We start from the raw sequence: 27,458 nt of genomic DNA, 5'->3' as shown, positions 1-27,458 counted from the left end.
CTGGCCAAAATTGTGGTGGGCACAAAAGCTACAGAGCAACATAATGTTATTTGCTAGACGTATTGGATGGTATGATTGCCCTTTTACAATTTTTGGACCGGAATTGTTGATGACTTTTTTGTTTTTGATGGATTAAGTTGTGCTTAATGTGTTACTCAGTCCCAAGTATGTAAAGCCAAAATAACACTGTATGAAAATGTCAGAGGTAACGTGAGATAGTTACATATACTCATGATCAAAACCATAAAGACGGGTGGAATTTGGGTCTGCTGCAGTATATCTGCAAGAGCTTCTCTGCAATTATTTCCCCTCACCCAGTGTGCTTTTGGACTTCTCATATTTTCTGTCTCCCTTTAACAACCTAACAGTACATGAAATCATGTGGGCACAAAAGAAGATACACATTTATTTACTCAAACTTGCCCTTTTAAGTAGAATCCAAATTTACAAACCTCTGATACTCAGTTTTCATATATCAGTAAGAAGTTTAAATCCCCCAACTCTCAAGACCCATTGCATTTTTCTTTCTTGCCCTAATAAATGCTGTTCCACTGCTTGTAAGATATAGCATGCTGCAGGAATTGGGGAACAGGATAGCACTAGGCCATTTGTGGTGGCTATACTTAAGAGCTTTGTCTGATGGATTTTATTAATGCAGCAGTTGCTCTGCTGCTTTCTGTCCTGCTTTCTTGACCAAAGATGATGCTCTACCTGCTACATGGAGCTCAGCCTTACTGTCCCAGCAGTGTCACATGGTAGACTGCTGGTAGCATGTCATACAGCTGTCAGTCTGGTGACGATGGACTTGTATCACTTTGCAAATGGAAAGCTCGAGGGCTGACAGCAGTCCTCAGCTGCCAGCCTGCTCTATCAAAGTCCTGGCACTGTATAGAAGGAAATATGTTTCTGGTGCTTAGCTTTTTCCACAGTTCTGTTTCCAAATGCTTTGCTGAATAGTAGCCAGTAACTTTCTTCAGTTGCTTTCCTTTTTCATCATACTCATTACAAAATATTCAAAGAGAAGGTTTGCCAGAAGTCAAGGATGGAGTTAGTGCATGCAGAGTAATGCTCATTTCTTTCATCACACAGATCTTTGTTCCCTTTATGTTAATTTGCTGGGTTCAGCTTGGAGTGAGCAACCTGTAGCTATGAAATGCCAGATTGAGATACAGAATTTCTCTTAATGGAGGTACCTATAGTGTTGGAAGAAGTAAAGTAAAAAGCCCAATTTAAAAGAAAAGAAAGCCAACCTCCAAACAAACAGTACTTTACCTGCCCTCACATTATTACCAGCTATACGTGTGCCTTCTTGTGGAATGAAAGTGCAATAAATTGGAGGGTTTTTTTTGTCATTATAGACTTTGTTCTTACTGTTAAGCTCTTTCTAGAATCTGTTGGGAGGTTTCTGAACTGATTCACTCTCCGACGTGTTCAAACTAACATAGTCCAGCCCTTTCCACTCCTCATGTATCAAGGCTTGCAAGTCCTCTGCATGATTCATTCAGCAAAGTTTATGCTGTAATGGAAATGTGCAGTGGGAATATGTAGTTATAACCTGCACAGTCTGAAATGACACAGACTTGGAAAAACCTTAATGTGATATGTTGTAATGAGGGGTTATAAAAGTATGGAACAAAGGTTCCTGCCCTATTTCTCCTTTGAATGATTGATTGGACACTGCTTGGAAACATGCTTTCAGTTTTGGAGAGCCAAGTATTGTCTGTTGTGGTTTATAAGCAGGTATTCCTGAGCAAATACAGTGCTTCAGAAACTAGACCTGACACTCACTTGAGGCAAGGAGGAATGCAAAACTTGGAGATGTGTAGTCTCATCATCATGATCTGGTTTGTGTTTAAGTATACCATTTAAACTTCAGTTGAGAGGAAAAACTCTGCTGTTAGTGTACTAAAATAATGAGCAGTAAGAGTAAATACCTGTCTTAAACATGTAATTTTAAGAGACAGAGTGGAGAAAGTTATGTCCTTCCCAGTGTACGGAAAGGAAGCTGAGCAGAAATAAATGAAAAGTAAGGTTAGGCTATGTCCTTGTGGACTGTATTTCTGATTGGAATATAGAATCTCACTTACAGAACCATGAGCTTCCAGAGAAGCTGGTTGAATGATTCCTCTTTCCCACTCAAGAAAGCCTAAAATATGTTAAAAACAAGTTTTGATTGTGTGCTGTAAAGCCAGTCTTCATCTGTTCCTCCTACAGATCAGACAGAACAGTTGCTGGCTATAGTATGGGATTGGCACAAGTGTGTGTGTGTATGTGTGTGTTTGTGTGCGTATTCTGATTCTTCCTCCACAGTGGAGAAAATGGAATATACAGTACATTCAGAAAAAGGCAGAAACCTTTAGACTCTCATTTTAACACGTTCGTGGATGGCTGTAGGGTTTCCATGCAAGCAGATTTCTATGCAAGGCCTCTGTGGTTCCATCTTGAAAGTTGATAATCAATATTTTTGTTCAAAGCTACTCAGACCTCTGCAGATATGCTACCCTAAAAATGATTTAAAGATTTTGTTTTGATTTTATTTTTGAAAATTTAGTTATTTTAAAAATTACTTTTGAAAGTAATGAAACATAAAAAATGATGAAAAATCTATAGAAATAATAGGTCAAATATAAATATAGAGGTTGTAGAATGGTACGTGGAACACACTTTTCGGAACATTAGCCTTTGGTATCATATATTCATGCTCCATGTCAAATCTGTATTTCTTCTCTTGAATAGCATTGCCATTTTATAGGTAATATGGAAAAAAAATGTTATTTACAATATAGTTGAAAGCAGAATAACACCCATTTTAGAATAACTGTAATGTCAAAGTCTATTAAAATTCAGCTTTATTATGCCAATATTAAAAGTGTTGGAGCATGTGCACCACAGGGATTTAGCTATTAGCTGTTTCTGTGCTAAATGGGATTTCAACCAAGCTTTTTTTTTTAAAAAAAAAATATATATATACTGAAGATAAAAGTGGACATAAACTGTCATTTACAGCTTCTAGTTTGTACCTTTTTTCCCTCTATTAAATCCTTTGTGCCCCAAGTGAAGATTCCGAACGTGTTTTGTGCATGGCTTTTTGCATGGCTACCATGGCTCACTGTTTGCATAAACAGCAGCAGCAACTTGGATACCAATGCAAAACAGCCTTGTTGAAATGACCATTTAGTGGCAAGTGGTTCTAGGATCCTGCTTTTATTCCTTATTTAGTTGTACTTCCCTCCTCCTGAAGGAGAGGGGAGAAAAAGCAAAGCTTTGCTGTCATCACTCATGTCAAAATTAGCTGCTTTCCAGTCCTTTGTGTCATAGTCAATCAAACCGCTGTGCAAACTCTTCCTGGGAGTAGGTGGAATATGTGCTGGGACAACTCCTCCTTCTCTGTGATCTCTAAAAGGTTTAAAAGAGAGAAAACAGAATCTAGAGTCAGTGCTACTGTGCTGATGGTGCCGCAGAAAGCAGACTGGAGCACAGGAGTTGTTATAGCTGATGCTTCCTTGCAAAAATTTTTGGCACTGGGCTAAGGAATTGCTAAGTAGCACCCTGAGCCCATTGCCTTACCAGGACTCCTGTTGTGGGACTGGTGCCTAAGGAAGTGGAGGCTTAGCTATCTTTAGCCCTGTTAGTTTCTGGTGCCAAGTGCTTCTGGTGCTCTTTTTGAAATTATATGGACAGAGAAGTTGTTATTATTTTGCTGTACAAAACAGTGCTGAATGTACTTGAGAGTCCTTAGAGGTAAATGCGCTTCTTGATTTTGAAGTGGAGAAAACATGCAATTTTGAATCCCAGTTTTGGAAATCTTTTTATCTCTATAATCATGGAAAGCAAGATTAGACACATACATAAAATGTTTCTCTTCCTTTCTCTATTTCAGTCCCAACTGCTTTTTCTAATATCCTTTTCAGCATTTTCAGGACAAGTTTTAAGGGCCAGAATAATGCAAGTACAAATTTAAAAGTGTTTATAAGAGGCGTGCCCATTTAACAGCAGCAATATGAAGCTTTGAATATATTGCTGCTGTGTCCTCCTAACTGGTATTCTGATACAGGTTGTAGGTTGTATGTGTAATAGTATAATTTATTTTAAGAAAATAGCATTAGAAAATAGTACTATTGTTCTGATGTCAGAAGTGAATAAAGCACTGAGGTCTTTAAATCTCATTGCTGTCAGCTGATTGTCTCTTATGAAGTTCCACGTGGTAAAGGGTGCCTTTTTTTTGGCTTAGGTATTTAAGTATTGTGAAAAAAACGGGGAAAGATGGTGTAGGAGAGCACACTAATGATTAATACATTTACATTAATACATACTAATGATTAATACTTTTTAATTTATGGTGAGCTTATAAGAGACACTACTGAAACACCTTAGTGTCATTAACACTGGGGGACAACGCTTAATTTACTTAAACCTTTGAAAGTCCAGATACTTTCTAGCACATGAAGAAGTGTTTAAGTGATAGGATACATGAAATCTGTCTACTCTTCCTTCAAAACCAAGAACGTGAACTATAAATGCAGTCCTATGTAAGAGAAATACATTTGTGAAAGCAAGCTTTATTAATACTTAAGCAATGTGTGTGTGCCACTTTGAGGTAGTCATGTGAATTTACCTGCCTTTCTAGCAATAATGAAGAGGAGCTATAGCTGTACTGTTTTAAGTACTGATTAAAAAAAACTCCATACTGTTCACTTGGGCAACTGAAAGCCAGGCTTGAAATGTATTATTAAATATTGACTTTTCAGAGCCTCCGTCAATCTTTTAAGTCATTAAGGATTTTTATCATATAAGCTTGGGTAACTTTGCACTCTTAATGCATCAACAATATTGCCTTTTACTAGTAGTTAAAAAATTCTAATAATCCTATTCATTAAAAAAGTTATCTTTTTATTTATTTTTATATCTTCAGAGGATTGAGGGAACACTAGGAATAATGGAGCTATTCGAATGGAAGATAACTTGCACTTTTGATGAAGGTATTTTCTTGCTTATCTCATATGAAATGAGTGTTTTTTTTAACAACATAAACAGCCAACGTTTGTTCTTATGGCTTCAGGTAAGATATCTTGTGGGGTTTTTTTGCTAATAAGAGGTGGGACTGGCATTCATTTCTTGCTCCTAACTAATGAAGTATTTATCTGTTTAGCAAACTGAGACCTCATTATATTGGAGGAGAGATCACATGTGCTTGATGCAGTGTTTTCCTTAGGACCCATTACTGGATAACATTAGGGACAGGATGCAGTGCTGGAAGAGCTTTTGGCCCTGGCCAGTACAGCCCTTTTTATGTTCTTGTTACCTGACACATCTGAGGTTTCCTGCCCACTTAACCCTGCAAGGCAAGCTTTCATGGTTGGTCTCCTACTACACCCTGGGATCCATCTGGGAGGGTTGGGATCAGACACCTTCTGTGGTCACTTCCTGCCCATTTCTGCAAGAGCAGATGCAGCTGTTTTCAGTCCTTCATGTTATTTGCTGATGTTCTATCATCAAGTGAAAAACATTCCCAGTAAGGTGCTTGGGTAGGGAAAGAATAGGAAGTAGTTAAATTGAGAAACTTCCTTGGCCAGTTGTGCTTTGCAGTGCTTCTCAGTAGAAGACGTTTGTTGTCTTTCTCCTGTCTAAACCAAGGTTGAAATTAAATTTGAATGTCCTCTAGCCATGCAACACTGGGAATGAATCCTATGAAACAGCCTATATGAGGCCTGTACAAATGGTATACCTGCTTAGTCTGAATGAGGTTTGACTTCATTATGTTAGTACAGAATAATTAGTAGAAAACCAAAATGCGATTTTCCTAAAGAATGGCAGTTCTGGGGCTTTACCTCACTTATAGCCTTGCAAGGCTTTTAGTGTCCTGACAAGCAATCTATCAGAGCAGGAATGTTGAGTGCGTTCATTTTTTACTTCAGTTCTTTTCTTACAGGAGCTCAAGTGACTCCACTGAAACTCTGGCATTAATCACAGACAAAATTAGGTCAGAAGAGAGCACAGAGGTACTGAAATGGAAAGAGATAAATTCGTCCTTAGAATAAAATAAAAGTCTCAAGCTGCAAACTTGGGTTTCATTTGTCTCCTCCACATAAGGTAAGACTTTTCCTGAGGGATTTTCCAGCCACGCTAACAATATCTTTGATATAAATGTGCTATTAAGTTCTGTAGGGAGAATATTAAATATTTTTTGTTGAGCTGTGTAACTTCAAATAAGTAAAGAGAGCTGTTTTCCCTAAATGCGATCAAAAGCAGCCTGGGGAAGAATCTGTTCCAGTTTGGTCTTATGGTTAGTGTCCAGTCATGCACGCTGCTGAGCATGTTTGGGTAGTAGCAAGAGTGGTGGGATTTATTTGTTGTCATTATTTTGTAGGAGCCTTGTACTCACACTCTGTTTACAACCATTATGATGATAAAGCTGATACATGACAACTTACTACATGTATGAATGAGTATAGGTGTGACATTTTCTGATGTGAAAATATATAACTTTCTAATTGGTATTTAAGAAAACTAACATTAGCATCTTTGCTATAGAGCATATTCCTAATTGTATATGCTGTTACAGTTTAGACAAGCTTTTGAATTTTTCACTGGGCCTAATTGAATATATGCATACAGAAATAGCACACTCTGAGGAAATAGCCGTGTGATGAAGATGCCTCTGGTTTTACCTAAATACCTTTCAGAAAACATGGGTGTATTTGCCACTTGCCCTTCATCTCATGTAAACCTGATGTTACGCAGATCCTTTCTACAGGGATACTTCTAAAACCTTTTGTAAACAGAATTTGCTACCTAAAGCTGTATCACTATTGCCTCTAGCAATAAACTGGTTAAGTCTGGGTAAATACTGCAGATCTATCAGTTATTTTTGATTTATATACATACACAAAAGAATAATTATTGAAAACTTTCTTACAAACAACCTACAACTTTCTGCAAGAGGGAAATCATCTCATTCACACCAATAGCACTGCATCAAACATTTCACAGTCCCAGTGGATCAAAATCTTTTACAGCAGAGAGGATGTGGAGAAGAATACTGGAAAGGGCAGGCAGGATGTAGGAGATGGTTTCTGATCATTTTTCTAGTGGTAAAAATGTGTTATCCCATGCTGTGTACTGGTCCAGTTATCTGCATTTATGATGTGACCAAATTCCTTGTTGCTACCCTTGTTCAGTGTGTTTAGCACAGGTGTGTTTGTGGGCTTGATGTCTGTGAGTTGTGTGACCTACACGCAGTCTTCTAAGTCAGAGCAAATGGGTAACTTTGTGCAAGCTTCTGCAAAGGGAAAGATAGGGCAGAACCTGCTCAGCTATTTTCTGATCAGGAGAAAGAACTTGACAGAGTTTTGGCCATCAGGCTGTGACTCTGAGAGTGAACAGCCGAGGTGACCGGTGACCCCTAAAATATTTAAATACAGCATAAAGCAAGTCAGTAAAACACATGTGGTTCCAGATGTTCTGTGATTTGTGTCAAATCAAGGTTATCAATAGAGTCCATGCAGTCCAAGTGTAAAACATCTGAAGTACCTCCAAAATTTGACATTTGCACCCTAATACTGAATCCTCATAGTTGAGGCTAAGTTTAGCATTTTTTAGAAAAGAAATCTATTCTTATTTTGAATGCAAAGTACATACTAGTTGAAGAAAAAATAAATCTAGCTGAACTGAATAAAGATCTTGTTTTCCTTCATCTCTTAACAAAACTTAGAATGAATGTAGTGCAGCTACACAAAATTAGCTTAAATTTTGATACTTCTGATGCTAAATTTTTTTTTAAATATTCTTAAAAAATTGTCAAATACTTATGTAAAGCAGCTATATTGTGGGGTGTTAGACACTGACTTTTTAATCTAATTTATTTTAAGAATTATGACTGTAATTTAGCACTTCCCATAGTAAAATCAGATTCTGAAAGGTAAGGGTAGACTTTTTATAAGGTTGGTAAGTCAAAGTTACTCTGTTTAGGGTCCTACTGTTATTGCTAGAACATATAATTTACCAGCTTCTAAAGAATTACCAAATCTGCATACGGGAAGAATAAATCACTGAGGTAGAAAGCACAAGACCTTCTTAATGTCCTTGTAAATAACATGGAGAGTCTGTAGACTTGCCTGGGAGCCGATGTAAAAGAAAAATCTAGTTTAATGTGCTGACCTGATTCTGTTTCTCTTGGTAACCTTGCTACAAGGTTTTAAATCAGATAGAGAGTATTTGAGAACCTAATAGGAAGCAGTATATGTAATTAAGCGTTGCAAATGAAATGCAGAAAAATATTGGTAATTCTGAGTTTCAGGTTGGGTTTTTTTGTTTTTCTCTTTTATTTTAATTTTTTTCTTTCAAATATGGCAAATGATTTTAGAGCCTTAGTCTATATACACCAAAGTGTGTTTGCTTTCACATGCTGTCACTCAATTGAATAAAAAAAGCAAACCTGTGTCTGTGTACATTCACACACATATGTATGTGTGTACACACACACGTATGTGTGTACACACACATGTATGTGTGTACACACACATATTTCATTGAAATGAAATTAGATCAGATTTAACATAAGCTTTAAGAACTTAATGATGTTTTTCAACTTTTACCACACCAAATGGCCGCAGCGATTGCTTTCTTCAGATTTAATGAAATGTATTAAAACACCTTTTCTGCATCTTGACCATCAGCCATGTTAGGTACCACAGCTTAAAAGCAAGACAGAAAATTAAGCTGTGTGTCTTGCTAAGCAGTAGTACACTTGCAAAGAAGATGGTGATGGGAATTACAGTAGTTCAGACTAACTACTTTCTCTGATACCAAATGAGTACCATGCTAGAGCATTTCTCTTTGAAATGCTCTCAAAACTGCAGTTGCTCTAGGGCTATAAGGGGCAATAATTTGAGCCAAGTCAAATGTCTCTTTTGAAGTAGCAAATTGTATTTTTTTTCGAGCACTATTCTCAAAATGGAAGAGAAAGCTGAGAGTCATTTGCAAGAGAGCTTCAATGCAATCTGCGCTTTGGAGAAAGTCGCTGTGTTCTAAGTGTGAGTGATAAGGACTTTTGCTATACTAAATGAAAGTGAAGGACTTCAAAGTTCAGTGTTTGCTTTGCAACAATTGCCAGCTTCTGCTGTCTAGGCTCTGAAGCGAGTTTGATCTTTGCTCTCAAAATTGCTCATTTTGTCTCAGAGATTGAATTTGTCAGGTTGAAGCTAGACTTTCCTAAAGCAGAATTCCGGTTTTTGTTTCAACAGACTGCTTCTAGGTAGGAATTGTCAGGATGCCTGCACAACTTTCTTTTCATTCGCCCCGTGTCTGCCTTGTATGAGTGGAACTGATTGGAAATTTTCTAGTTAATGAAATCTGATCTAATTCTGATGCATAAGAAATATTCCTGACCCACCCTATAGGTGGGTGGAAGAGAAGATGAAGGGTTCTGCCATCAAATAGCAAAATACAGTGTTATAAAAACTCCTCCCAGGAAGCTGAGGTTCAGGCTAGATTGCTTTCTCTCCCGCATGGCTGGAGGGTGTCCCCCAGCCCCCAGCTGTCCAGGCAGGATCTCCTCGCACTATTTATACAAAATAGGATAGCTCCAGCAGAGCTGGAGATACTCTCTCCAAAATAGCTGATGATCAAGTTACAGCTTTAGGATCTTGGAGACCAATGTTCAAATACTTTTTCTGTTTCACCAAGAATCCAATTTTGGAACAACTGGGACACAAAGGTTTCTCTGCCACATAAAATCCCACTTCAGGCAAATCAGATGCACGAGTCTTTGTCTCGGATGGCTAGGAGATGTGCCCTGAGAGATAGGGTATTCTGAAGTGAATCTGGGTCCAAAACTGTGAATGAATGGCTAGCTTTGAAAGCTCTCATTTTCTGTCTTGATATGACTTTTGTTGTCATTCAAATCTTGATCTTCCATGGGATTTCTCTGTTAGTTTGTAAGGCAGTCTGTACCATATGGGTATTATTGACAGCATCAAATGGGCCTATAACCCTATGAACCTCTGTTACCTTCTGTCACTTGCAGGTTACTTGCTAAATGCCATACCTTGCTCAGATCACCTGTGAGGAGTGAATTAGGGTTGTGTAGTAAGTTAGGCTGTCTAACTTTCTTTGCTGTGGAAGGTATGTAGATAATGAGGGAACTGGAAAAGGAGGCAAGTGCGAAAGAAGGCAATGAATTGCAGACAAGTTAAATGATACCCAGGTACAGTGTATTAAAAATACATTCCTCTACAAAATGAGTATAGTCCCCACTAAATGAGCTACAAAATAGTTAGCTGAGGAGAATATGACTGCCCAGTAGTGGATTTCTGTGAACTATTTCTTATTTCAGTGGTTTTTATTCTCATAATGAATGGGAACCACTGTCCTGTTCTAGATCATTTTGTTTGGAGACATTCTTGTAACTTCAGCCTTGTTCTTGTCTGTCATCATTGCTGCCTCCTTGCTTTATTCCCTTGCTGTCCACCCCAGGCCTCTTATCCGACACCTGCTCCATGCCTTGTCCATCCTGCCCATGCTGCTAGCTGCGACGGAGTGGCGAATCAGACTGAACAAGATTTACCCATACGGTGCCCAGGTGATTTTTCAGTCATGCTTCAGAAGATGAGCCAGTGATTGGAACAAAATTAAATGAAATAATTGCATTTTAAGTGTACAGATTTTAGACTAGTCAGGCTTGCTTGCTTGCTAGGCTTGATAGGCTCATTTGGAAAAGTTACCTCTAAATACTGTGAGATGTCAAAATATATGCTCAGATGAGCATGTCTTCCAAAGAACATTGGAAAAAAACCTGACACAGTGAATACAATTCTGTGACATATGAGAATAAAAGGAAGCAGTGTTAACTGCATGTGTAGTGTTTGTGACACCAAGACTGTAACCAGTCCCAGTATTATTAGTGTGGCCCTGTGGGGTTGTAACACAACTCCATATAGCCTAGCATTACATCTCTGACAGTTGCCAGTAGTGGATGCTTAAAGAAGGACATATAATGTATCAGCATGCAGTGATACTTCCCAAGAATATTTTCCTAACCTCCAGCAATTTGTAGTTCAGGAACTTTATGAACTAAGGGTAGTGACTTTGCAGTGGAAAACTGAATAGTTACCCATTTAGTATTTGTAATGAGGGAGTGAACGCTCATTTAGCAAATATTATATGAGCACATAAAGACTCTGTGTTCAGTTTGTATGTATGAGTGAGATGGGGAAATAATTTCCCCATTTCCTGCCTTATGAATGTTTTACTTAACTAAAAAATAGTATAAACATTCTTATGTTCTGAAAATAAGGGGAGAGCCCCATGGTAAGAAATGATTTGACAGGGGAAATCAACTAGATGATCTTTAAGGTCTCTTCCAACCCAAACCATTCTGTGATTCTGTGATTTAAAATAACATTAGGCAATGTTCTGAATGTTGTTTCTTATTCCCATTGCAACTCTAGTCTTTAAAGGCAAGCAAGTTCTTTTAAATGTTGTGGCCTTGTCATTCATTTTATAGGTGAATTATTTTAGCATTACTAGGACATTTAAGCCATCATGTAAGTCTATAATATAAAAGTGAGGATGGCCAATTATTTCCATTTTATGTAATTTCATTGTAGACACTGACATACGTCTCTGGAGTATATTTTCAGGTAGTGTGAGCAGCTGCTACCTGTAAAATTTCCTTATGTTCTGTCTCTAAGAATCTTCTGGCAAATATATACCTATTTTTAGTTCATTACTATTCAAACATTTATTTAAAAATATTTGACATAAAATTGTTTTTTGTTGTTATTGCAGAGATGCAATAAAAAGCAATAAGCAAAGATTTATTTTGGGGAGGCGGATTTAGAAAATACAGGTAATTTAATCCCTGAGGCAAATCTTCCTGTATTTTACAGAACATGATTACTTTTGAAATCAGTTTTAGACCCTGCTCCTGCAAGTTCAGCCATAGAAGATCATGATATAAGATTCTGGGAATCTGATGCCTTCAGCTCTGAACAAACCCTGGAAACACAGCCTTGGAAAGTCTGTTTGGGAAATTTTTCCTGGAAATTTGTCTTGAGATTTTTCTAACTTAGCTATCTAGAATCTGGTTCTTGTCTAGCAGGAAGGAGATTCATTTCAGGCCTCACCATGGTGGCTGTTTTTACATTAGACTGTTGTCTAGAAAGTAGAAGCAATATTGGAGATGAAATGAGGAAACAGCTTATCTTTTTCTGGCAAAAGTCCAGGTCCTCAAGTTCCCTCCTGCTGATGCTCCTTCTGGATCCACCAGTTTTCATCTCCTGATTGTACTCTAGTGCAGGATAGAAAGTGTTTCTGGTGTGCAAGCTGTTCACCTGGCCCAATTTCTTTCAATGCCTGAGAAAATGGTCTAACCATTATATCCATTCCACAAAAGAAAGGTGCTGACGGCTTCCACTTCTCCAAGTTGCACAGGTTGAGATTCAGTGGATTTGTTCCTGCACCAGCCTTTGAACTTGTGTGCCTAAATTCTAGTAACTATTTTTTTTTCCCAGTTTAGGTACCTAAATTTTCAGTAGATTTGGCCTTCAGTCTGCTATGATAAATCTTGTTCAGAGACATAATGACAAAGTCCTTCTCCTGTCGGACTTTGGAGTCATCATGTGGACTAGTGTAGACCTGACTGATTTATTTTTTATTCATGTGATTAATTTCCTTATTGAAGTAACTTCTTGTGGCTATTTTATTTGTGGCTCTTCCATTTCTGTCAAGGAAAAACTTAGGCTGGTATGGGAAAACTACAACACTTACAGACTAGTAAGGTGTTTTGGATGGTCTGAGGCTGTAGCATTCACATTGCCATGGTTATTTGCCAGTCACCTATCTTCTCTAATTGGGGTGTAACAACCCCGGCCATTTATCAGCAAGAGTTGCAGTCAATCAGTCTCTGGCCTTTTCCTGAACTCCTAAGAATTGTGAGGTTTTTTTGAGCTCTCAGCTTTTAGTTGCACTGACCCTATTGCCCATTTATAACCGGAGGACCATTTATCACTCTCAGGCTTAGATATATGGTTGGCAGAAAAGACTCAAGTGCAGTCATCACACCTATGGTCTCTTTGTATTTGGGCTTCACAGTTTCTGTGTAGTGTAACAGATAGGGAGAGATCGGTTACAAAACCCAAATGCCATTGAAGGATTGTAATAATACTGTACCATAAAGGGTATATGGTGCTCAGGAGGTTTGATATAATTGGGGTTCTGAGATTAAGTTACAGCTTCTACCATTAGTCTCTGTCAGTATCTGTTTTAGAAGAGGGGTTTTGCGTAACCCCAGTGTAAAATACAGGATATTTTGTAAGTTTGGAAACTTGCTTTTGCATTAATCCTCTGAGTCGTGCTAATAGTTAAACTACAGCATGACATAAACCAGATTTTGTACAAAAAAGACATAAATATTTATTTTTATATGCTACAGAGAAATCCTCTGTACTGACTACTAGCAAGGCTTTGGCATATCAGACTAAATGGAGACTACTCTGGCATTTTAACAGTTTTCCATTATGAAATAATAAAAAAAAAAGCAGCATGTAAACCTACCAGAGTTACTGGTGAGCCCAGAGTATCATTCCAGGAAAAAAAATAATGTGTATTTTAGAAGCAAAACAAGCCTACTCCTTTCTCTCTCTTGCATTCCCTTTTCCCTGTACAGTTTCTGCTATTTACACACACACACTTACTTTTCTTGTGCCCCTAGGAAACTATAGCTTTGCCTTCTTTAAGTGGCTCTTCACACCTTTCTTTTATCTCATTTTTCTTCATTTCATTCTCTCCTGCCTTTTCTTGTAGATATTTCCATCATGTAGGTGAGAAACAGTTGACTATATTGTGCTTTAATGTAATTGGGCCAAAGAATACTTATTTTTAAAGTGATTTGCCCTTATGTAGGAGAAATAAGGAATTGCTTCCAAATTCCATCAAAGCATGAAGTTGTTGTCAATATGGGTGAGAGATCTTTTCACAGTTCATATGAGGAAGACTAGATAAGGGAAGAGTTGAGAAAGCTGAATAGCTCCACCTCTTCTGAGAGTAATTCTCCTGTTATGAGAAGAGTAGATCAAAGCTCAGGATTTCATGCCATGGAAATAAAACATGTTTTCTCTGAAATCAGAAGATTTTTTTGCCTTTTTTGCTCACTACTATAGGAACCACATAGGAAGACAGTGATTAGAAGAGTTGTTTCACTTGGCAGTCTCTAATTAAATACTTCAACTTTTATACAAGCGCCAACAAGCTTATTTACCATTCTTCCTTCTTTTTGTTTTGCCTCCTGTGTCCAAGCTTCCTGCTTGGATGGAGTCTCCACCCGTCCCATACCTCTGTGATCACAGTATTCCTGTGCTGTGGTGTGATGTAGGAAGGAAGGCTGCAGAGGTGTCTGAGCCCTTTTCCTAAATGTCTGCCTTCAGTGTGCTGTTTTTAGGAAAGAGAAACATTACATGCCTGTGAAGAGTTCGATTTATACTTGATAAGTAATAAAGCAAAATATTTTGGGAGATATTTCAAATTTCTTGGTAAACATGTGCCAAAGCATCTAACAACTTCCCTTCCATTTTCAAAACCACTTTTTACTGTGAAACACAACCCCCTCTCTGGTGTTACTTGTCGTGAGTGAAACTTTTATGAACATTTAAAACTCATTAGAAGGAAAAAAGCATGCGATTAGAGACTAGTTATCTCAAGGACCAATTAGCCAGAAAGTCTTAAGCCACAGGATCCCCAGTGCATACAGGCACTTTCTTGCAATTCTGATTACTATGTCTAATATCCAGGAGAGGCATAAGACTGGAGAGCTGGTTTTCTTTTTCATTCTCAGCATTTCCTATTCCCTAGCTCTAAATAGTTACATGCCAATATTTCAGTTTGCCTCCACTGTAAGGTGATTGTTTTCAATCATACTGAAGTGCCTCACTCTGGTGAGAAAGTCTTGTCTCCTCACAAACAGATCTGAATTTCATGTGGTGTTTGTCAATCTAGCTTGATGTTATGCTTTGCAGTAATTACCATTTAGAATAAAGGCATGTGCTATCCCAATACAGTCATTAGTTAGGGTGCAATACCACTTATGTTTAATTAGTAGGTAATTACTCATTAGTAATTGTAAATGTTGTATATACTGCAAGCCTTTGTGACTAGAACTTTTATGTTGAAAGGGTTTCAGTTTTCATCCAGTCAGGGTAATGTACTTGCACCACTTTGTTTTTGTATTCGAAGTTCATACTCAGATGAAGGCCTGTAAATCTTTGTTCCCCTCAGAGCAGAAAATGTAAATGACATGAACCAGTCGCCATTAGATCTTTTAATGCTGGCCTGTTCAAGATGATGTAGTTTAAACAATGTTTCATAAATCAGGTGTGTTTTAGTGTCTTTTAAAATCCTCCTTATAAAATTTGGTTTTAAAACTAGGGCTATAACTGAAGCAGAGACATATAGGAAAGGGAAGGTTATTCCTATTTGAGACAAACTGGTTACTTGTTTGATTCTTGCATCATTTTCTGGAAGATTCCCTGCCATTTCCTTGCTCCCTGCAGTGTTGTTCAGCAGGATTTGGATCTTACTATTTTAAATTATTATTTTGCAAAGACAAGTATTTTGGTGCAAGTTTCAGTAGATTTGTTTTGTATTACAAGTAAAACAAGGTTAGTATTACTCTTTTTTTTTTTTTCCACAGGAAAAGAAATCACAGCCTATTGTAAAAAGAAAACAAAAGACAACAAACAAACACCCCCCCAAAAAAAACAAAACCAAACAAAGAAAATGAAAATGCTATTTCTAGAAATTTGAAAAGAGATCTTAGTTTCTTTTTGTGGACAACTGACTGAGAGTTTGATTAGTTACGTAGAAGGTGGCTCTCCACAGGAGAGCTGATTTCATAACTTTGCCTCTGTAACAACAAATTATCCTCTCTCTAAAAAGTATGTGCACGTATTTCAGAGCTACCTGGGTGAAGTGAGTTTTATTTTTTTGTTAACAATTCAGAGAGGATTGGGAAGCAGTCTGTGTACTGTAGGGATATAGTATATATCATATTCTCAAGATAGCCTCCATGCATGCTCTTGTGTTTTGGGGTAACGTTAGATTTTTGTTCTGTAAACCCCAGGGAATTTCCCTCCTGAGTGTGCAGAAGGAAAAATTGGGACAATTAAGTTGCTTGTCTTAATTTTTTTCTCAGTGGGTTATGAAGAATTAAATAATTAAAATTGGACTATAAATAATGTATTGAACTTGTTCTTCTGAGAGGTGCAATGTTGTCCTTCTCAGTAGGAGGAAAATTTATACTTTAAATAAAATGAGTTAATTCTATTGTCCAGGGACTTGAAGGGGCAAGTGAGAAAGGAAGGAGTAGCACAAGCTGAACAGCAGTAAGATCCAACTTTATCAAACCTAGCCTTGCTTCTGCAGCTCCACACAATTTAAGCAAGACTTATCTCAGCATGTACATGTGGATTTTATTGAATGAACTCTCCATCTGGTGATATGGGTCTTTTTCATATGCTTTATGTGATCAGTAATATATACTCTTATTCCTTTCTCTCAGATTTGAAAAAAAATTGTAGTGGCGGCTGATACTGTTTTTAATGTGCTTTTATAACATTGTGTTCTTCAAATTTGAAGTTCAGGAAAAAGTCTGGTATTTTAGTGACAGCAAATGCCTACAGCTTAGATTCTTTGAAAATGTGAAAATGTTTTGTGACAGGAATGCAATTCACCCTCTTAACATTCTCTGTACCCTGCTCTCTGATCTGTTTGCTTTCCGTGTACTTTCAACCCCATTGAAAATGCCTTAAGGTCTTACTTGATAACACTTGTGAGTTGAAGTATGCTGAACCTCTAGAAGATGATGAGAATGGTCAGCAAATTGATGCATCTGAGTGTTCAAAAAGACCTGGGAAAGATTGCTTTCTTCTAGAGCTTGCTTGCAATTTCAGATTTGAGGATAGTTTCACTGCTTGGAATTCTGTGTACATATTAAGGATTCATTTTTGGCAGATGTCTGCTTCTAGAGTATTACAGAACATTCAAATTCAGACATGGAAATATATTCTGAAACGTGATATCTTGAATGATATTTCCTTGAGTAAAGCTACTGTAGGAGAGCAAAAGGAAGAATGATGATGATGAAGCAAAAATGAATCCACTGCTTTTGTGGGATTCATGTGGGAAGTTCTGAGATGGAGATACAGCTTTAAGGAAAACAAACCAAGCCAAACTCAAAACAGGGAAAAAACCCACCACCTGGTAATATTGACCTGATGATGTTGGTTTGTTTTCTGTTTGGTTTGGGGTTTTGTTTTGGCGGGAGGGTTATAGTTGCATAATTTGGGATAAGGTATGACTGATTCAGACAGGATTTTTTAATTTTTTGTTATTATTTTAATGAAATAATAATATTTTTAAATTATTTTTAAATTAATATTATTTTATGGAAAGTTTAGAAAGGTTGGATGATTTTTTCTTTAATCAAGTTCTACACTTAGAACTCCTCCTGAGGAGGAAACAGATGTTCTAAGTAAAATAGCACACATGTAAATCTACTACATCAGGAAAGCATGGCTATTAAGTGTATAATAACATTATATAGAAATAATAGGCAAGTCTGTCCACTTGAAACTGTAAGTATTGCCAGCTCTGAGTTGTCCACAGATTTGCTCTTAGGACCATCTTATGCTCACCTTGAATGTCCTTAGAGCTAATTATATGCTGTGTCCTGTGATCTATACTGAAGTTCACACTGATTTAATGATTGAATTTATTGGCCTTGAGTGTTTAAATTAGAGCTACAAAAGCTTGCAAAGCTAATGGTTTTGAAAGCCTCGCAGCATTTCAGGCTGTGCTACCAGGCTGGAGGTCTGAGTTTGCTCATGTAGACCCTTTGGCCAAGTAATACTGTGCAAACTTGGGGACTGTGTTTGTTTTTTTTTTTCCTAGTCTCAACAGCATAGTCATTGACATGTTGCCTTTGGTCATCAAGTCCCAAATGCCAAATAATAGAATATTCATTGTTAATTCATGATTCTTCTGAAAGAACATATAGCTATATTTAGGAAGCCTTTTGTTCCCCTCAAAAATACAGTTAAATGCATAGAGAACATTTTTGTCTATAGTATATATGCTGCAGCCAGTTAGGAATTATTCATCTTTTGTACTGAGACTGAAACAATTTATCAGTTTCCACTGTCAAAACATTCTGGTTTCTTATATGCCTTACATAATTTCCTTCGTATGTAGTGGCTGTCTGTTAAGAAAGAGTAATATATGGAAAGGACTGGAGAGTTATTTTTATTGTAGTTGTATTTAAAAGCTCCAGCCAGAGTTGTGATTCTGTTTCCTCTCTATGTGTGGAAGGAGACAAAACTAGAGCCTGGTTTAGTCTCATCACGCAAGACTTTCTTTGAGAGAAAATAAGTAGTACTTCTTGTTTTGCAGAGACAGTAAAGTAAAGTGCAACAACAGCAACAACAAAAAAGTAAAATTAAGGATCAAATTTTCATGATCTCGAAGCAAGGATGTTTAAAAGCTCACAATTTCAGGTGCTGAACAATTAGGCTTTACATGTCCTGTTGGCAGCGGCTGCCTATGGATGTATGGATGCCTTCTCTGTATTTCAGTCAGCAATTTTGAAGATACAGGCTGAGGATTTTGAGTTCTGGATATTGGGAAATATGCTCCTGATTGATTTAATAAAAGATAACAGAAGAAATCTTCAGTAAAGGTAGGAAGAATCTCACTGACTTTCAGTGCAGGGTTTAAGGCATCTCTTCTCTGTTTTCCCTAGGTTTTACATGTAGCTTAAATCCATAGCATAATCTGTGAACTGTTGCAAAAATATTTGTTCAGCTTAGTGGTCCTACTGGTAGAGGAACACATTAGGACATAACCCTCATTTTATACATAAAGAACTGTGGTTTGACTTCCAGCTGTGGGTCTCATTGATTTAACCCAAAAAAACCTCTTCATATGTTATGCTATTCTTTTTTTTTTTTTTTAAGTTTTTTTCTAGCTGGTATTTCAAGTGTAAGCAGCGTTACTTCATCAAATTAATATGGTTTAGAACATCTATTTATTCCTTGCCCAAATGTGTTACAAAGAATAAAAAAAAAAACCAACAAACACTAAAACTAAGAGCACCCAGCATTGGAAAGCGAAGGCATGACTTTGTATTTGTATTAATCTCTTTGCCATGAAATATGCATTTTGACACAATTGCAGGAATGACTTTAGTGTCAAAATCATAACTAGTAACAGGAATTTTGTGTTCTATATAGATGATGAAATGCATCAACTCCTAATAATCTTGTCCTTTATGTTCACTCTTATGCCCTTCACTTCTGTAGAATATTTATCTTGCAGACTGTGAGAATCTTTTCTTCACAATATACATGTGCAAGCAAGTTGGCAGCATCACATTTATAGAGAATGATGAAGCACAGCATCCGAGTCTCTTGAGCTTCTGTCTAGTACTGTGACCCTTGGTCATTATTTCTCTTTTTACCCCTTATTACTTACAAAATGTTGCCATTGGATTTGTAAATTTTAAACAATGGAATTAAGATAAAGCTGAAAATAGTTTTGGGGTCTAGCAGTTTTTAAAATTAGAATAGCTCTTAAAACAATCATTTTCTCAATGAAAATGAATTTTTGTCACCCTTGCATGTTTTACTCATGTTAAATATCAGTAGTACAAAGAAAATACAGATCAAAGGCACTGTTGGTCAAGCACCTTTCAAACTATGAGTTAATTTTAGCTTCTTGTTGACAGACAACACAAGCATACATATTTTGAAACTTGTTGCTTAGCTAGTGACTTGCAAAAGAGCTCAGTATTTATATCTTTAGAAACCTTGTTGCTGTTCTGTGGTGGAGAAACCCTTTCAGTTCAAGAAATAGTTGTTTGTTTGTTTGCTTTTAGTGGAAGCTTAACTCGAGTTTTGTTAAACTTGGTACAGTGTTACATGTAGCTCATGTTAGAACTTCTTAATCTAGATACGCAGCCGTGCTTTCTCTCTACACCTGCTTTTGAAGTATTAAATAGAACCCAGATAAAAAGAACTTGTAACTGTTGAAACTCAACATCTTCCCTTATTCTACTGGGTCTCTTTTATGTAATTCAGGTTTTTTGAAAATACATCTCTTTCTAGATGACAGCTAGACAGCTGAGTTCCTACATGCTGCAGCAAGTTCAAGGCCTATTTAGAAAAGTCTGAGCCTTACATCCTTTTCGATTTGAGAAATTCAGACTGTGAAGTGGCATTGAAAATAAAAATTGATGAAGAATGGGGGAAAGGTGGGTTTGTTTTTTTTTTCCAAAATGTAAATGCTACAAATTTGGTATGAAACTTGAAAGTTAAACTGTTTTTTCTTCTTCTCTTATTGTGCTGCATGCAGTAGAATTTTACTGTGGGTAGATTCTTGAGATTCTTCAACTCATAATGCCTGCAAAGGCGCATGAGGACTTTGCCATAAGAGGTGGTTCCTCTATGATGACACTGGGATGTCAGTCGTGTGGGTGCTTGGATAGGTTTCAAGTAATAAAGTGCAAAAGGCACCACTGTAAACATGTTCATTATTAAAAGCATAAGGATTTAGCACACGCTTATACTCCATTAAAAATCTTGTGCCTGAACGTAACTTGTGTGGTCAGCTCACACTGTACATGCCTCCCTGATGTCCTGCCTCCCCAGCTGCCACATGCATCCTTAGCACATCACCGTGCAAGTCCTTGGAGAAAGTCACGCTTTGCTCCTGGTCACCTTGTATTTAGCATAGGGTGAAAAGCCTCTGCTCACCTAGATTGGCAGAGAGTTGAGAGAAGCATGAGACTGAGATTGTGGTTTTCCCTTGAGGCTTTATGGCTTTCGAGGGCAGAGGCAGTGTGTGTACATATGCACCTCAGGGGGTCTGGCAGGTGTTCTGTGTATGTATATGAGCTGTACATCCGGGGTCTGACACTCGAGCCTGTGGTGCACTATGCAGAGCTGTTCCCAGATGTATTCTCCTCCTCTTGGCAGTAATACCTGTTCATTGTGCCCTCTGAAGTGGCTCTTACTGTTCATTGAGCCTCTGGAGTGGCTTGTGGCTCTATGGAGAACTGAGCCACAGTACCCCTACTGCTTCCCTCACAGGCAAATACTTGGCTTTGTTGTTGTTTCCCAGTGGGCTCCTATAGGAATTGCTCACTCTGCAGCATGAGGACGAGAGGCACGCAAACCAAGCCATATCTTCAGTGGCATTAGGCTGTGTATGGGTTGCTGAAAGTATAACTTTCTCATAAGAAATAGCTGCTGTGGATGAAACTGACAGATACAGAAAGAACCAAGGGTGACTAATATTTTCTGGTTGCCTATCATTTGAGGGGGTTGTTTAGTTTCGTCTCATAGCTAAACAACATGTTAGAGAAACAGGGGTCTATTTGACCCTCCCTACTGACGTTTTTTATGATAACCCATCAGATCTGGCACTGTATTATTCTAATGTAATAATAACAGCTTTATTTTTCTATTTCACATCTTTTCCCATGCTTTCTTTTCAATTAGATCTGACACCTTTTAGATTACAGATCCTGTAGGGTATGAGTTTATAAAATACACCACAGAAGGGCTATATATATTCTCTTAAAGCCATTATGAGGTAACCAAATACTATAATCCCTGGTTATGTGATGGAGAACTGGAGTCATAGACTTGTCCAAAACTGTAAAGTGTTTGGCATGCTAGAGTTGGAACCCAGAAGCTTTCTTGGCCCTATGCCCCAACCGCCAATATATAAGGCTGCTTCTTCTTAGAGCTTAAATATAACTTGAGCTTTTGATCTAGTACTGAGAGAGAATCCTGCTCTTGATTTAAAGATGCATTTAGTAAGCTTGTGTTCTTCCACAACTGATTTATGTCAAGCAGATTTATCACCTTATGTTATGTAAGAAGGAACTGGCCATGTGGGATGCTCCATAACTTGTAACGGCAGGATGGATATCCCCCGATTCCTGGTTCAGACTTCATAGAGCTAGATTTGCCTTTGGGCAAATATGCAGCATTTTGGTATGCTCTGAGATGAGCTCTTCCAAACATGTGCCATTTCAATATTTGGTTACATCCAGTCATTCCTTTCTATTAAAATAATGCTGTTTTGAATGGTATTCTTGCCAAATGCCCCTGGTCAGAAAAGTTCTTCCTCTCTGCCGAAGGTTCAGTTTCTTCAATTTCACTGCAGCAGGCCAAATTCTAGTTTTTTTGACAACCCTATGTGCTTCACTATAGGAAGACTTTGTTTTGTTGCATAGTCAAAATGGCTTCGGTTGTCTTTGATTAATAGTATGTGGAATAGGGATTTCCCTGTGTAGTCTGGGACACTGGTTTTGGCTGCTCAGTATGTGTTTCAGTCCTGCTGAGTCTTCCCTTTGCTGTTCCTCACATTTGTCTATATTGATTTTTGTCTGTGTTCAGGGCAAAGATTTAAAGGAGGGTATTGTCTAGGAGGCCACTGTAAGCAGTCCCGATAAGAGTAGTATCTTAAGCAACACTTACTAAATAAAGTTTCTTATCATCTTATCCAAAAAAGCTACATGAATTCAGAAGAGGCAAAGATGGTTGCTTAAAGCAAAACTGTAGTAGCTAGACATAAAGAGTGTATCTCTTCTCCTACATGTCCCTGGAGTTACAGTGGTTTGCACCAGCTGAGATCTTGCCTAGCATATACTGATTTTGCAAGAGAAGTCCTAGCTGGGATGGAGAGCTCTGGCTTTCCAGATATCTGATACAAGCAGAGTAGAACAATTCTAAATTTGACTCATCTTTAGCAATTGCACTAGCAAACACCTAACTGCTGAAAACATAGGCCTCTCACAGGCTTTTTATATAACTTCTATGTACTGAGAGAAGTAGTGAGCCTAAATACAAGCACTACAGGAGTTTTGATGTCACTTTTAATGTGTTAGTAAATGATACTGTTGTGCTGAAATGCAGAACTGCAAATTTCAAGTGCAGTTTACAGACTGCAAGTTTTCTAACCATGATTTGTCACAGCTGAATTGTGCAGCATTTGTGATTTCTGGTATGAACCTGGAAGGGTTATGTAAGTTGTATTCCTTTATAAGTACCTGATTATTTTAGCATAAGATAATTTTCTTGCCTTTTTCTGCATTTCAGATTAATCTGCTAAATACTAAGGGCTTTAGGAGCTCATGATATGATGTCAATGTACCTATTGTGACTTTAACTCCTAGTCCCTCATAGTTCCATTACTTTAACGGGCATGTAAAAATTAGTGCAAATAAAATATCAGATTAAAAGTGAGTGCATCTACTGGACCCTATATATAGTCGTGGAAGACATGACCCTATTGTAGTGGTTTAAACCCAGTCAGGTAATTCGTTCGCTCACTTCCCCCCCTTTCTTGCCCTCCCCCTGCTCCCGGAGGGACGGAGAGGAGAATCGAAAAGAATGCAACTCCCACGGGTTGAGATAAGAACAGTTTAGTAACTAAGGTATAACACAAATCACTACTGCTACCACCAATGATAATAATGATAAAGGAAATAACAAGGGAATACAACACCTCACCACCAGCCGACCGATAACTCGCCCCCCCCAGCCCGACCAAGCTCCGACCGATACCTCCTCCAACCCTGCAGCCTCACCCAGCCCTTCCGGCTAACTCCCAGTTCCATCCTGGGCATGACGTGCTGTGGTATGGAATACCTCTTTGGTCAGTTTGGGTCAGGTGTCCTGTCTCTGCTTCCTCCTGGCTTCCCCTCCTCCCTGGCAGAGCATGAGGCTCACAAAGTCCTTGGCCAAACCAAAACATCTCTATCAGCTCTGTTCCCGAGCCGAAAGTCAAAACACTGCACTGCACCAGCTACCAAGGAGGAGAAACATGACTGCTACTGCTGAACCCAGGACATTATCCACCCCTTATTCCATACCATTCACGTCATGCTCAGATCCCACATTTTCAATATACCATCACTCTTATCTCGGTGCACTCTTATCTTAGTGCATGGACCAGTCCCTATAAAGCTGCTGCGTCCATCTGGTCCATGTCAGGCTCCATCTCTTGTAACAGTCTTCCAGAGCAGGAGAGACTGTGTGCAGTGTTCACACTCGTGAATAACCTGGGCAATAGTGTCCATTGTTAAGTCCACCCCTCGATCATGAGTCCATCTCTGTGTTGCATCTCTGCTCTGATGGCCTGAAGTGCCATGGGCCCACCAGGCTTAAAATAATTCATTGTCCCCTTAAGCAGTTTCTGCAGCTTGTTGCTGGGGACTTCATACAGCTGCCTTCCATCTCTGACGCTTCCAAAGCACTGGAGGGGCCCAGTGGACTAGATACTTGCCCATACTGTCCCACACACCCTGCGACTCATGACTGTCCAGCCTTGGGGAAAATCTCTTGGTCCCCCTATATTGTCGTCTAATCCCAGACAAGACCCAAACCTGACTCTGCTTAACTTTTGAGATCAGACAAAATGGTTGTGGGTAGAACACAGCCTGTGTGTGTGCCAACATGCTGATCCCCATCACGATCAGCAGGCAGGTCCCAAGGACACCCAAAGGCCATTTAAAACCTTCAGAACTCTCAGTTGATGCTGCTGTACTTGTCACTGGGGCTGGTGTAGCTGCTGTGCTTGCCGGCTCTCCCACCACCGGCTTCTCTTTTCCTGAGTCCAGCTCTTCCTCCTCTGCCTTGCTGGGAAGTGCTGCGTGGTCTCCTGCGTCCTCCTGGGGCTCGGCGGGTGGCTGCCGGGGAATGCTCTCGGCCGTCGCAGGGCTGGGCTCCTCCGCGGGGCTCGTCTCCTCCGCGGGGCTCGGCTCTTCCTCGGGGCTCGCCTCCTCCGCCGCCTTCTCCCGCTGCTCGGCAGCCGCTTCCTTCTGCTCCTCGACCGCCCCGGGCTCCTCCACCGGCAGCCGTCCCCTGCCAGCCTCCGGCCCCGCTCCCGCCGCCGCTTGGTCCCCGGGGCCGCTCTCCCGGGCCGCTTCAGCAGCCGCCGGCTCCCGGGACCGCTCCCCCTCAGTTCCCCGCAGCCTCACGAAGATGGAGAGTAGGGCGAGGGCCAGGACGGTGAAGAGCAGCCGGACGGCCAGGTACAAGTCCACGGCCACGTCCGTCCCGCCCTGCTGCTGGAGGCCACCCGTATTACAAGCCATTGCCATAAAGCACAGTGAGACAAGAACCTTAGCCCAGGCCCCACACTTGATAAACACTAACACAGCAAATCCCGGCTCTATGTAAGTTACAACATTCTGAAGCTGTGAGATCAAGAAGAACAACTCTGATACCCAATAAATCAGCATTGTGACGAATGACTATTAATCCAGTCAAATCTGTCGTTATCTCAACCCTTCGTGCCCCACGTTGGGCGCCAAAAAGAACTGTAGTGGTTTAAACCCAGTCAGGTAATTCGTTCGCTCACTTCCCCCCCTTTCTTGCCCTCCCCCTGCTCCCGGAGGGACGGAGAGGAGAATCGAAAAGAATGCAACTCCCACGGGTTGAGATAAGAACAGTTTAGTAACTAAGGTATAACACAAATCACTACTGCTACCACCAATGATAATAATGATAAAGGAAATAACAAGGGAATACAACACCTCACCACCAGCCGACCGATAACTCGCCCCCCCCAGCCCGACCAAGCTCCGACCGATACCTCCTCCAACCCTGCAGCCTCACCCAGCCCTTCCGGCTAACTCCCAGTTCCATCCTGGGCATGACGTGCTGTGGTATGGAATACCTCTTTGGTCAGTTTGGGTCAGGTGTCCTGTCTCTGCTTCCTCCTGGCTTCCCCTCCTCCCTGGCAGAGCATGAGGCTCACAAAGTCCTTGGCCAAACCAAAACATCTCTATCAGCTCTGTTCCCGAGCCGAAAGTCAAAACACTGCACTGCACCAGCTACCAAGGAGGAGAAACATGACTGCTACTGCTGAACCCAGGACACCCTATATATAGCTAGAGAAGTGAGCATATTGTAATACTGCAAAATATTTTTTTCTATATCCTCTTTAGTGGCTGGTAGCATTGCAACTCTCAACTACTATTTCCTGTAGTATTTGTAATTAATATTGAAAAGATGCTGGGGAAATACTCGTTGTATTTCACTAAATGATGTGTTGCTCTGGGTTTACTGATGTTCCACGGTTTCATCCAGCAAATACTTAGGGCTTCCAGTAGAGGTCAGGATGACATTGTCAGATATTTTGTAAACGTGTTGACCTAAGAACCTTCCAACGCTCCTTATTCTCACAGGCAAAACGTTTGGGTGGGTTTTGTTTGTTTTACTTTTTAATATGAAGATAAAGCATAGTATAATTATTTTTGTTTCCCCTGGGTTTCATCAGCAACTCTGTAAAGTTTGGTGACAAACGTGTCAAGTCTCTTGAGAAAATGTGAAGGTTGGGAATAGAGGAATAACAGTGGGAAAGAGATGACCCTGAAGAATTAACACTGCTATTGAGGTAAAGGTCTGTTAAAGTGCAAATGTTAGGACTAGAGGGCCTGGGAAATTGGTTTAGAATTGTTTTAATTCTTTATACCAAGTGTGTGTATGCAAGTGTATACCTACATGTATATGTATGTATATATGTATGCATATCACACACATACATGGACATACATATATACATGAGAATGCATGTATTTTTATCTAAGGCTGTGCTTCACCTACACAGCAGCAATACTTAAGCAGCCTTTGCTTTGGCCACTCATTTCTGCTTTGTCATTGTAGCTGCTGTGTTCAGCTTAAGTGAAAAAAAAGAACTGGCTGAAAAAGCCACCCTGTGGAAGCGGGGGGGGGGGGGGGGGCATACATTGTTTTCAGCCATGCCAATTATTTGATCAGTTTTGCAGCATAACCATGCAAATAAACATACCAACACAATGCACTGAGCTGCTTGAGGCAAACAGGGCTACCTAAGCTGCATTGAGGACTGAAAAGAGCTAAGGAACACATTATATATTTCTAAAAATTGAATCTTCTTCTAGACTCTGCAACATAGCTTTTCGACCAGGCAGATTTTGTGACAGACTCTGTAATGCAGAACCACAAAGTACGTGTGTGCTGGTGCTGTCACCTAACACTGTGGGTTTGTTCATGCACATACGCAGGCAGATCACAGAATAGCTTACTTAATTTTGCACAGTCCACTGGTAGCTGACATTGGAGTATGTGTTTCTGTTTTCAGGCTTGCTTTGCTCTAAGATCTCAAATATGCCCCCACAAGTGCTTCTGCACCCATGCTGCACAGGAAGTTATCTGTGGTGTATTACATGCCTTCTTGCCATTCCAAAATTGTGGTGGTTATGCTCCATATTCTTACTGGCACACCCATTAGTAGCACATCAGCAATTTACATGTATGTACACACAAAGCGCTTTTGCAGCAAATGTATGGTGGTCTTCTCTGGAGGTGTGTATGACCCAACTCATGCAACCAAGTTTTCAGTGGGCATCAATG

General features: G+C 39.4%; 1 long non-coding RNA gene across 1 annotated transcript in view; it reads left to right on the top strand.

Moving 5' to 3' along the window:
- Nucleotides 1–4,410: 4,410 nt before the first annotated feature.
- Nucleotides 4,411–27,458, top strand: part of LOC133269466 (uncharacterized) — a 107,326-nt gene continuing 84,278 nt past the window's right edge. Inside the window, exon 1 of the long non-coding RNA XR_009743466.1 lies at nucleotides 4,411–6,090. This is a non-coding gene — a long non-coding RNA (uncharacterized LOC133269466). The remainder of the gene's footprint in view (nucleotides 6,091–27,458) is intronic.

The sequence above is a fragment of the Pezoporus flaviventris genome, unplaced genomic scaffold, assembly GCF_033815535.1.
Source record: "Pezoporus flaviventris isolate CSIRO_AGI_PZ_B2104156 unplaced genomic scaffold, CSIRO_AGI_Pfla_v1 ptg000015l, whole genome shotgun sequence".
Taxonomy (NCBI): domain Eukaryota; kingdom Metazoa; phylum Chordata; class Aves; order Psittaciformes; family Psittacidae; genus Pezoporus; species Pezoporus flaviventris.
Note: the sequence above shows the minus strand (reverse complement) of the source record. Positions and strands in the feature narration are given on the sequence as shown.